Source organism: Oryza glaberrima, chromosome 4, assembly GCF_000147395.1.
Source record: "Oryza glaberrima chromosome 4, OglaRS2, whole genome shotgun sequence".
Lineage (NCBI taxonomy): Eukaryota > Viridiplantae > Streptophyta > Magnoliopsida > Poales > Poaceae > Oryza > Oryza glaberrima.
In genome coordinates, this window is record NC_068329.1 from 11,653,189 (window position 1) to 11,662,963 (window position 9,775).

Here is a 9,775-nt window from a genome sequence, read left to right on the forward strand (position 1 = left end):
CCACCAACATGGTCAGCTTGCATTGGCTAGGTGCTGCCGCAAGCCCGCAAGAGGATAAACATATAGAGCGAGCACACGCAAGCTATCAGAGAGAGGTTTCAGCAGGGGGGCCTCCTAGACGACGTCTCCAAGGAGAAAAGTGACAGCACCCCAACAGGGAAAACGACGTCCGAAACGCCATCACAGCCGGCTGGCAAGACGGGGCTAGGTTTTACACCTGCCACACACTTCCTGTCGATCTGCGGATATCACTCCATTGCTCCACCACCAGCCATCCTCCATCGGCATGTGGCCAATGCTATACCGACCCCCCCTTCCAGCCCCGGTCAGTCAGCCTCGGCATGCCTTGTGGCACACACCAGCATCACCGGCCTCATTGTTGTCACCGTGTAGACCTCCCGTGCTGTCGGCTGGGCTGGCCTCCCTGCAGTTGCGCACGCCAACCTCCTAACGCCTTTTGCGTCGGCCCGCCCACATTGACCTCTCCCACCACTGCCCCGTCACCGCCGGGCGTGCCTCCTAGCGCCGCTGCGTCGGCCTACCACCGCCACCAGCTGCTCCCAACCAGCACCACGCTTCCTCCTATCCCTACCATTGTTTCCAGTACCTTTCTCCCGCCGACGGCACTTCACGAGCGTGCCCTCTGTCGACGGCACGTCGTCGTGCCCTTACTGCCTCGCCCCGCCACCTCCACGCAGCCGTACCCCTTCGCCTTGTCGTCGCTGCTGGCTCGGGAGTTAGCTTCCCAAGGCGAGGAGGCAAAATCCGGATGGGATGGGACAAAAAAGAGTCCGGTAGTTTTTTGAATGCTTGACCACTCAAAAAAGTACCGGGAAGCCTCACGCTCCCCCTCTATTTATACATGAGGTAGGCAGCCTAAAGCCACGAACCAAACTCATACTAGGAGTCCTAAACACCTTAGGAAACCCTCTAGTACAAGAAACAAACTTTACATAATCAATCATACCAAATTTGGACTCCTTCCAAATTCGACTCCGCATCCCATACGCACACAATACCTCCATTGTATGCCATATGGAATCTTCACCAACCACGTGCATCAACTCTAGCATAAGTATCCCGCATGATCTCTAACCACCACGGACGTCGTCTTATCTCCAAGCCGACTCCTGGTCCATCACCGCAAATACTCTCGCGAGGTATCGAGTCACTTACACATGAAACAAACAAAGAAACCATATTCTGAGACCAAGCTATCTCCAACTTAACTTATTAGTAGCAAACAATAGTATTACATACGTATAGTATCCATCTAGAAGCCATAATCATGAAACAATCACGGATATCCAAACAAACAACCCGAATCCGAAACCCACACAGAGTCGGACGGTCAGACCGCGGGCTGCGCCGGTCTTACTGCGCGATACACGCCGGTCTGACCGGCAACCTGTGCCCGGTCTGACCGGACCCAATCCAGCACAGTACCTATAAATCACCTGTGAAATCCAATCATCTCCAAAACCACTTCGTGAATAAATTCAAAATATCAAAACCAATAATCTCCAATGCCAATAGTTCATCACAGAATAATAATCAAAAACACCTTTGATTTTACAAAAGGCAGGCGATGCAGATAGAGAGGAGCTCAAGGTCGAGGCCGCCTGCCGAGGTCGATCCACCGCAGCTCCGCTCGGCGCCGCTTGGGCCATGCCGCCACCACTCTGCTCTACTCGTCGCCGACGCTTGGGTCAAGCCGTCACTGCTCCGCTCAACGCCGCCGCAGCTCTGCTCAACACCGCCACCGTGCCGCTTCGTTTCCTCCGCCAAGGCGAAACGAAGAGAGGAGAGAGAGAGGCGAGATGAAAAGTGAGATGAGAGAGAGGTGGGACCCACTATAAGGTGAGGCACTGTGGGGTATATAGCTTGGTCTAGATGGCATGTGAAGCAAGGTAAATTGTTGTATCGCATTGCTATTGCCCTAACTGAGCGCAAGTACATGTATGCAAACCAATTCAAATATATTTAAAATTCAAATAAAATTTTCTTTTATAACTATTTATCCGAACTATGAACTAATTATATCCTTAGATTCATCACAACTAAATCTTTCTAACAAGATCTCACATGACTATATTCCATCTCTTCTTTTTTTATGTTTTAGCATTACACACCACATTATTGGGATGTTTCAACAAGTAACTTTTTGATGTTTAACTGATTCATTGCAATATTGCACGTGTTATTTTTCTATGTTTTAGCAAATATTTCTTTTATGTTTTAACAATTACAACTCTATGTTTCCTGCATAATATAAAAATGTTTAAGTAAAATTAAGTATTTTGTAATGTATATTATATGTTTCATATGATATTTTGATGCTTTGCTAGTTGGAACTCAATGTTTCGTGTAGTGATTGTTAGTGTTGCAGTCAGAATTTTTGGATGTTGCATATTTCTAAAACATTTCATAAAATGGATTTAAATATTTTTACCAAGTGAGGAAACAATTTTATATAAGTGATGAAACAACGTTCGATTTTTTTAGACATATATTTATTTTGACATCAAATATAATCGTGTAAGATCTTACTGTAAAGATTCAGTTGCAATGGATGCAAATGTATGATTGGATTCTAGATTGGATAAGCAACTACAAGAAAAAAATCAGTTTAAGTTATGTTAACATGTTTGTGTTACCAGCAAAAGAAGTAACCTATGAGTTAAGAATAAAAAAAGGCCATGTGAGCACTTTGGACTGGCAACTTGTAGCATTGTCTGTATTTAGTACGAACACAGAATTATCTGTAAGCGCACAAATATCGTTGCAGCAGTTACCCAAGAGTATTTCAGGGTATCATATCCGTAGGGAACGTGTGTGAACAAGTCTTTTAGCTAGGTTGCCTAAGGACACAAGATAAATGGTAGGTGAGGGTAGAGAGGAATTCCTATGGGTTACTTGTCTTAGTTAAAATTAAGGTAAAACTCTATTAACTGGTTCGGGCACCGGCTTACCCTTGGATTGCCAAGGAGACTCCAGCCTACAGCTCTATGATGTACCCGAGCATGGAGGATTACGAAAGACGGACATGGCTGTCACCACCTCCCGCCTACCTCTACAACTCGTGGAGCACCCAACAAAGGTAACTTCTACCTTAGACACCACGTCTATGTTATATATTACTATCATAATCTTGGTACCACTCTTAAGATCAAGATACTCTACCTAAGCAGAGCGATGAATCTGCAACGATGAGAATGTATCTTACTTAAATAAGAAAAATAAATACCATAAAGAAATCACGAACACTTACTTGTATTAAGGCAAACATCCATCGAGGTACAAGCTTGGATAAGAGTGTCGACAGCCCCGGCAACTTACTTGTATTAAGGCAAACATCCGTTGAGGTACAAGCTTGGATAAGTGTCGACAGCCCCGGCACTTATCCAGACTTCCCCTCTATCCCTACTCTAAGCAATAGCTAAGTAGAGCTTCACCTTTAGAATATGTCTTCTATCCTGGTGTGTCTTGAGAGTAAGGATTGAAAGCCTATTTATAGTGTGGAGGTGACTTAAGATAGTGGAGATGCTAACAGAATATTCTCTCTCCAACTCCTCTCAATCCTCTACTTGTCCTCAAACCATCATTTGATGGCGGTTTCCTGCCTTGAGCCTTGCACCACCGACTTCAGGATTGTGATAACCGTCGCCAAGTGGAAGCTAGGCATGAGGAGAGCCACCCTTGGTTCGGTTGAACCATGGTCGAGCCCCCTCGCACCACCTTTCGCTTGGGTCACTGCCTAGTGGGCCCTCAAATCGGTTTGGGGGTGTTTGGACGAAGTTGAGGCGGTTCTCTTGCTAGTGTGGACCATTTGATCCCTGTACTCTCCTCTAATTGGTTGAAGTTGTGCTTTCTCTTAATTTGCACAAGTAATCACTTGCATACGAATATTCACCAATACTTGTGGAAATGGTTAGTAATAAACCCCTACCGCTAGATTTGGTGATAGACATTAGTAAGTTTTATGCAGGAATTGACGGTCAAATTTGGTCATTAAGGAGCATCAACAAGCATGCAGAGCAAACTAGCAACTTTTGGCCGAGAAGTTAGCAGTGAGAGCAAGCTAGCAATGGCTAAAAGCGCAGGCGTCTAATTCTTTACTATTTATTGGACATCCGATGCGTGGTGCTCTCAAGAAAGAGTGCCTTATTCTTTGGGTTGTGCCAAGTATTTGCTTGTGATTTTGATTTTTTGAGACCGACTCAGTGCAGTTTCTAGGTGACAGGGATAGATGAATGATGTGAGGGATAGTGGTTGCACAATAACAGAGCAAATTAAAGGAAAAATTTAGCAGAAGATTGAAGCTTAGTCTTCTAGCATTGTTTTTTATTCAAGCTGTCTTTCTTGTTATTTTGTTCTTATGTTTCAAGGCTTGGAGTCTATTAACTCCTCTATCTGTGTGGATATAGCGGCCAGATTGTAAAAAGAAATCCTCGAGCCAACCAAAACCTAAAACCCTACAGTAAGACAACACAAGGAGCCTAATGCCGTGGAGCTCACCGGCAACGAGATATGCAAACAATAAACCCAAAATTACCACGACAAGCACATCTCTCTAAAACTGAAAAAATTTTGAATCTCCTGAGCCAAACCTTAGTGGTATGATGCAAGGTGTTACAGTGTACTACTAGAAGAGAAAGAGCATGGCAGTTGTACACCCCCTGGGAGCATTTAGAGGGATCTCGTCGACGGAGGGAGTTCACTCGGCACTGATAAGGTCACCAAATCTCCACCAAAAATTGCTTTCCCTTTCCTTTGTGAAGGGAAAGAGAGCTTTATTGATTAAGTAACACTATCACATTTAATCTTGCCACAAAATCTGCTAAACACAAGACAAAGCATGATCATGCCAAACCACATAATGAGCCATCCGTTTAGCAAATTGAGCAAGTTCAAGTGTTTCGGATCTAGAGCACAAGGCGGTGTTTGGCATCTACATCTGGTTGCAATAATGTCTGTGAAAGGACCTTGATGTCGCCTAGAGGAGGGGGGGGGGGGTGAATAGGCGTTCCTAAAAATTATCACAACTTCATAGCATGTTAGAATGATGAGAACTTTTGGTTCAAATCGAAACTTCCGGTATGGGATTGGAAGTTCCGGTCTCAACCGAAAAGTTCGGCGGATAACGGAATAAAACACTAGCTATGAACTTGTAGCTCAAACAAATAAAATGTATATGAATCAAAAGGTGACAAACAAGGTATCTAAACAAGATATAAGGTCAACAACTATATTAATTAAGCATACAAGTAGATCGGGTAAAAACAAGCTCAAGCACAATATGAGAGATGGCAATGTCACGATCTCGTATCATCCTCAACAAATCAACACCAAAAGGAGAAACACCAATGACCAATTCAGAGAGTAAAGCTCAAGTATTGGATACAATTAAGGGGAACAAGCAAGTAGATTGAGAAGAGAAACAGGGGACTAGGAAATTAGAGAATAGAACTGGATAGAGAAGAAATCAGCATGAGGAAGAGGTTGGAGGAGGAAGAAGGAGGCTGCAGCCTTCTGTTTGTTCAATTCATCGATCCCCTTCTCTGACTGCAAATGTTAGTATTTGTACTGCTTGGTTGCTTGCTCATTTGGCATGTGAACTAGGCCAAGCCCATTCCTCCTGCAGCCCATGCAGCCCCACCAGATACATGACATTCTTCTCTCCATAAAATTCGACTTGTCCCCAAGTCGATGTGACAAATTCTGCCACAAATAGCCATCAAGGAATTGTTGAGAAGAAAGATACCAGGATTGCATGGCACTTGGAGCTCTAACAGCACAACCTGAGTGTAGTAACAAAGTTGCATAGCAGGCAAAACTGCTACCAAAGTCCACTCTGTACCCAAGGAGCTCAAATCATCTTTGTTGTTTGCATCTTTGTCGAAACATGAATTCGGCAATAATAAAAGGGGGTAGCGCACGAGACTTAAAAGTGGATGGATGCGGAGACAATGATTTAGACAGGTTCAGGCCCTCTCAATGAGAGGTAATACCCTACTCCTATTTGGGGATTTGAATCCACCGAGTGTATTATAGATCTGACGATCTAGTTGTGTCTCATGCCCCTAGAGGGCCTCCTGCCCACCTTATATAGGATGGGGGCAGGATTACAAGATAGAAACCTTAACCAATACGGTATCGATTTCCTAAATCTAATTTACAATATTATCAAATCAGGACTTTAGGCCGTTCCATAATATAAAGGAAACGTAATACCCAAGTCATGATCCGTTACATATCCCATAAATATAAGTTATCCCCTATAACCAGTCGGATAACCATGCCGTGTGGGTATGGGGTACCCATAATCTCCACAGTAGCCCCTGAGACCTTCACAGTTGAAAAGATAATCTTCTCTCGAACCAGATTACTACAAAGCCAAGTGCTTCAATCATCTTTGCCATAGTCTCCTGAGTACTTTTACCAAATATGAAGACTGTGGAGGGCTGAAAAATAAAGTCAGGTGAATCGACTAGATGCACCTAATAGGTGTAGCCCCCAACTATGTGGTTAGCTGAACAAACTAAGCATATAGTCAAGGAAAAAATAATCCAACCAACCGAGTGGTTTTGATAATTGTAATCAACCAAGTGACTTGATATCAATATATAGCATATGCGGTGTGAATCCCCCAAATAATATGATCCAAGTGATATACCGACTGCTTTGTAAAAATTGATGCGAGCAACCTAAAGTTGACTACATCATTGAAAATTCACATAGCAAAACAGCTATAAAAAAGCTTGAATGCTGTGAATAAAGAAATTTCCAAAGTATTGGGCATACGCCATGTGCCCACTGCTTTAACAGATGTGCTTAAGTCCCTAAAAGACACATGGTTTCACCACACCCAAAAATATACGGCATATGTGGTGTAAAATCCGAGTAAATAAACTCATAAAGGATTTACCAACCGCCTGGAAAATGACTAAGATATATAATCAGCCTAAGCCATAATACTGGTCAATAAAAATGCACACTTACGTGGCAAAAAGCAACGATATTGTATCCAATCAATTGCTTAAAAACCCAAACAGCACCTTGACTTATATAAAAAAGTCAGCGGGGCAGCTATATAAAGCTTTACTGTTTGACACCTTTTAAGATGCATTGTACCAACTCCTAAAAGGTTGAGTAACTGCGGTATAAAAAGGATTTTAAAGTATTGGGCACTTGATCACGCGCACTTTGGCCTAAGCAAAAAGTGCCTAAGTCCCTAAAAGAACGTGACAGGCCACACCTGAAAATATGGGCTGCAGACATATTAGGCCTAGGCCAAAAAATATGCCTTCGACACCCTTTAAAGGATGACGCATGTAACATGCTCCCGAATAATAAATCTTCCGGGTGATATAGACCAAGTGTAGCTCATATGAATAGCTTCTGATCCGAGTGATTATCCCTTATGGGATACTCCAAAATAGATATAAAAATTGAATCCCGACTGGCGCAAGTATTCGGTTGATAGCCCTTACGGGGAGTAATGATTGTTCCAGTCTTCAAGCATAGAAAATAATCTCAGGACTACGAGTGCATGTTGCATGTATCTAGAACAAAATCCAACTTGAAGGTATGATCCTTGTGCTTGAGCTCGTAAGCCCCTGAGCATATAGCTTATCCTTTTGGAGTAGTTGAAATTGTCCATCGGTGATAGCTGATGCAATCGGCATGGAAGCGAAGAAACCAGTCGGCAGCAGTCAGATCAACTAGCAGTGAAGACGAAGGCACCCAGCAATAGCGATAGAGTTTTGTTGCCATGGTGACGAAATAATCAGTTGGAGACAGACGAGACAGCTGGTGAAGAAGATGAAAATGCCCATTAGCGGCGACATAATAAGCCAGCCGTGAAGGCGACAATATCAGTCGGTGGCGATGAAAACAAGCCAACGATGAAGACGTAGACGCGCATCAACGACGATGGCGAAATCCTCCAATCATGAAAATGCAGGAAATAGTCGACGACGACAAATGCAACCGATGGTAATGACGATTGGCAGTAATAGAGATGATCAAATATGATGACGAAGTTGCCCATCAATATCAGTAGAGTAGGGGGAGGCAAAGACGTAGTCACCCATTAGCAACGGCGGAAACATCAGGGCTGATGAAGTAGATATGCTGATGATGTCAGCAATGATAATCCATCAAACTGTTGAGAAGATACCGAAGCTCGAGTAGTTTTCTTGATGCGAGTGTGTGCATAACGAAGATTGATGCAACGCCCCTTGATTTATAAAGATGGCAGTAGAACTTGGTGTTATAGCTGTTGCAGATGCTTCACTTGGAGGAAAGTAGAAATTGTTGTCCAACTCGTCGAATTTGAGTTGATTGGTTGATAACTCCAAACTCCATAGGCCCAAACTCGGGAAGTCCAAAAGCCAAAATTGCTAGTGAAATAAGTTGAATTGCTGAAGTAGAGCACTTGCTCTGAAGCAAAGAGAAAACTTATGACTCCCGAAGTAGATTCCATAGAACTCGTTGGCAGATTAGTTGATTGCCTCATCTTGACATAAAGCTTGTCGAATTTTGAGCCATGTATTTGTGTAGCCCCCGACTCTTTGGTTAGTTGGAAAACAACTGAACATAGAGTCAAAGACTGTAGCTTGTCATCAGGTAGCTGTCACTTGAGTGAAGATATGCGCTGAGGATGTCTGAGTAGAAATATTGAAGATTGGAACACCACTTGTTGTAATAAAATAACACGGCATCATATTTGATAACGAATGCCGAGATGTCGAGGTTCTTGTAGACGTCGAGATTGCAGAAGTAGCAAATCTTGCGAAGTAGCGGCAATAGAGTTCGCCGGTGCCGAAGATAATAAAGATGAAGTCGCTCCACCATGGTAACAAAGTTGCATAGCCGTGATGAAGTGAACATGAGTCGACAGCAACTGAAGCAAACCGGTAGTGAAGACGCGTAGTTATGAAGATAAAAACACCAGTCGGCGGCGGCATAACCAGTCGGCGACAGAAGAAGTAGAATGATGACAAAAACGAAGACGTCCTTGAACGGCGGCGAAATAGGCCAGCTGTGAAAGTGAAGACACCATGGACGGCGGCGAAGGCAAACCAGCGATGATGATAACGCCAGTCAATGATGACGAAGACACGCAGCCGTGGAGGCGAATAATCCAGTCGGTGTCAGACAAGGTGGCTAGCAATGAAGACGATGACGTCCATCAGTAGTGGTAGCAGCATAAACCAGTTGTAGAGGCGAGGGCACTAGTCAGCAGCAGACGAGACGACCGCCGGTGAAGACGATAAGGCCAATCAACAATGGCAGAAACATGCAGCCATGGAACGTGAAGAAACCAATCGGCAGCAGACGTAGACGCCCAACAACGGCGGCATAATAGGCCATCCGTGTTGGCAGAGGCACCAGTCGGCGGTAGACGAGGCGGCCGGTCGGTGAAGACGTAGACGCCCTACAACGGCGGCATAATAAGCCAGTCGTGCAGGCGAAAACACCATTCGTCGGTGGACGACGCATCCGGTCGGTGAAGACGTAGATGCCCAACAACGGTGGTGCGACCAACCAACTATATAGGCGAGGGCACTAGTCAGCGCTGACGAAGGCAGCCGGTCGGTGTAGACGTAGATGCCCATCAACGGCGGCATAATAGGCCAGCCCTGCAGGCGGAAACATCAGTCGGCGGCGGCGGAAGCAAGCCGGTGGTGTAGATGACGAGGCCCATCAATGGCGGCGGAGTCCGCCAACCGTATAGGCGAGGACACCAGTCGACAGCGACGAACGCGGG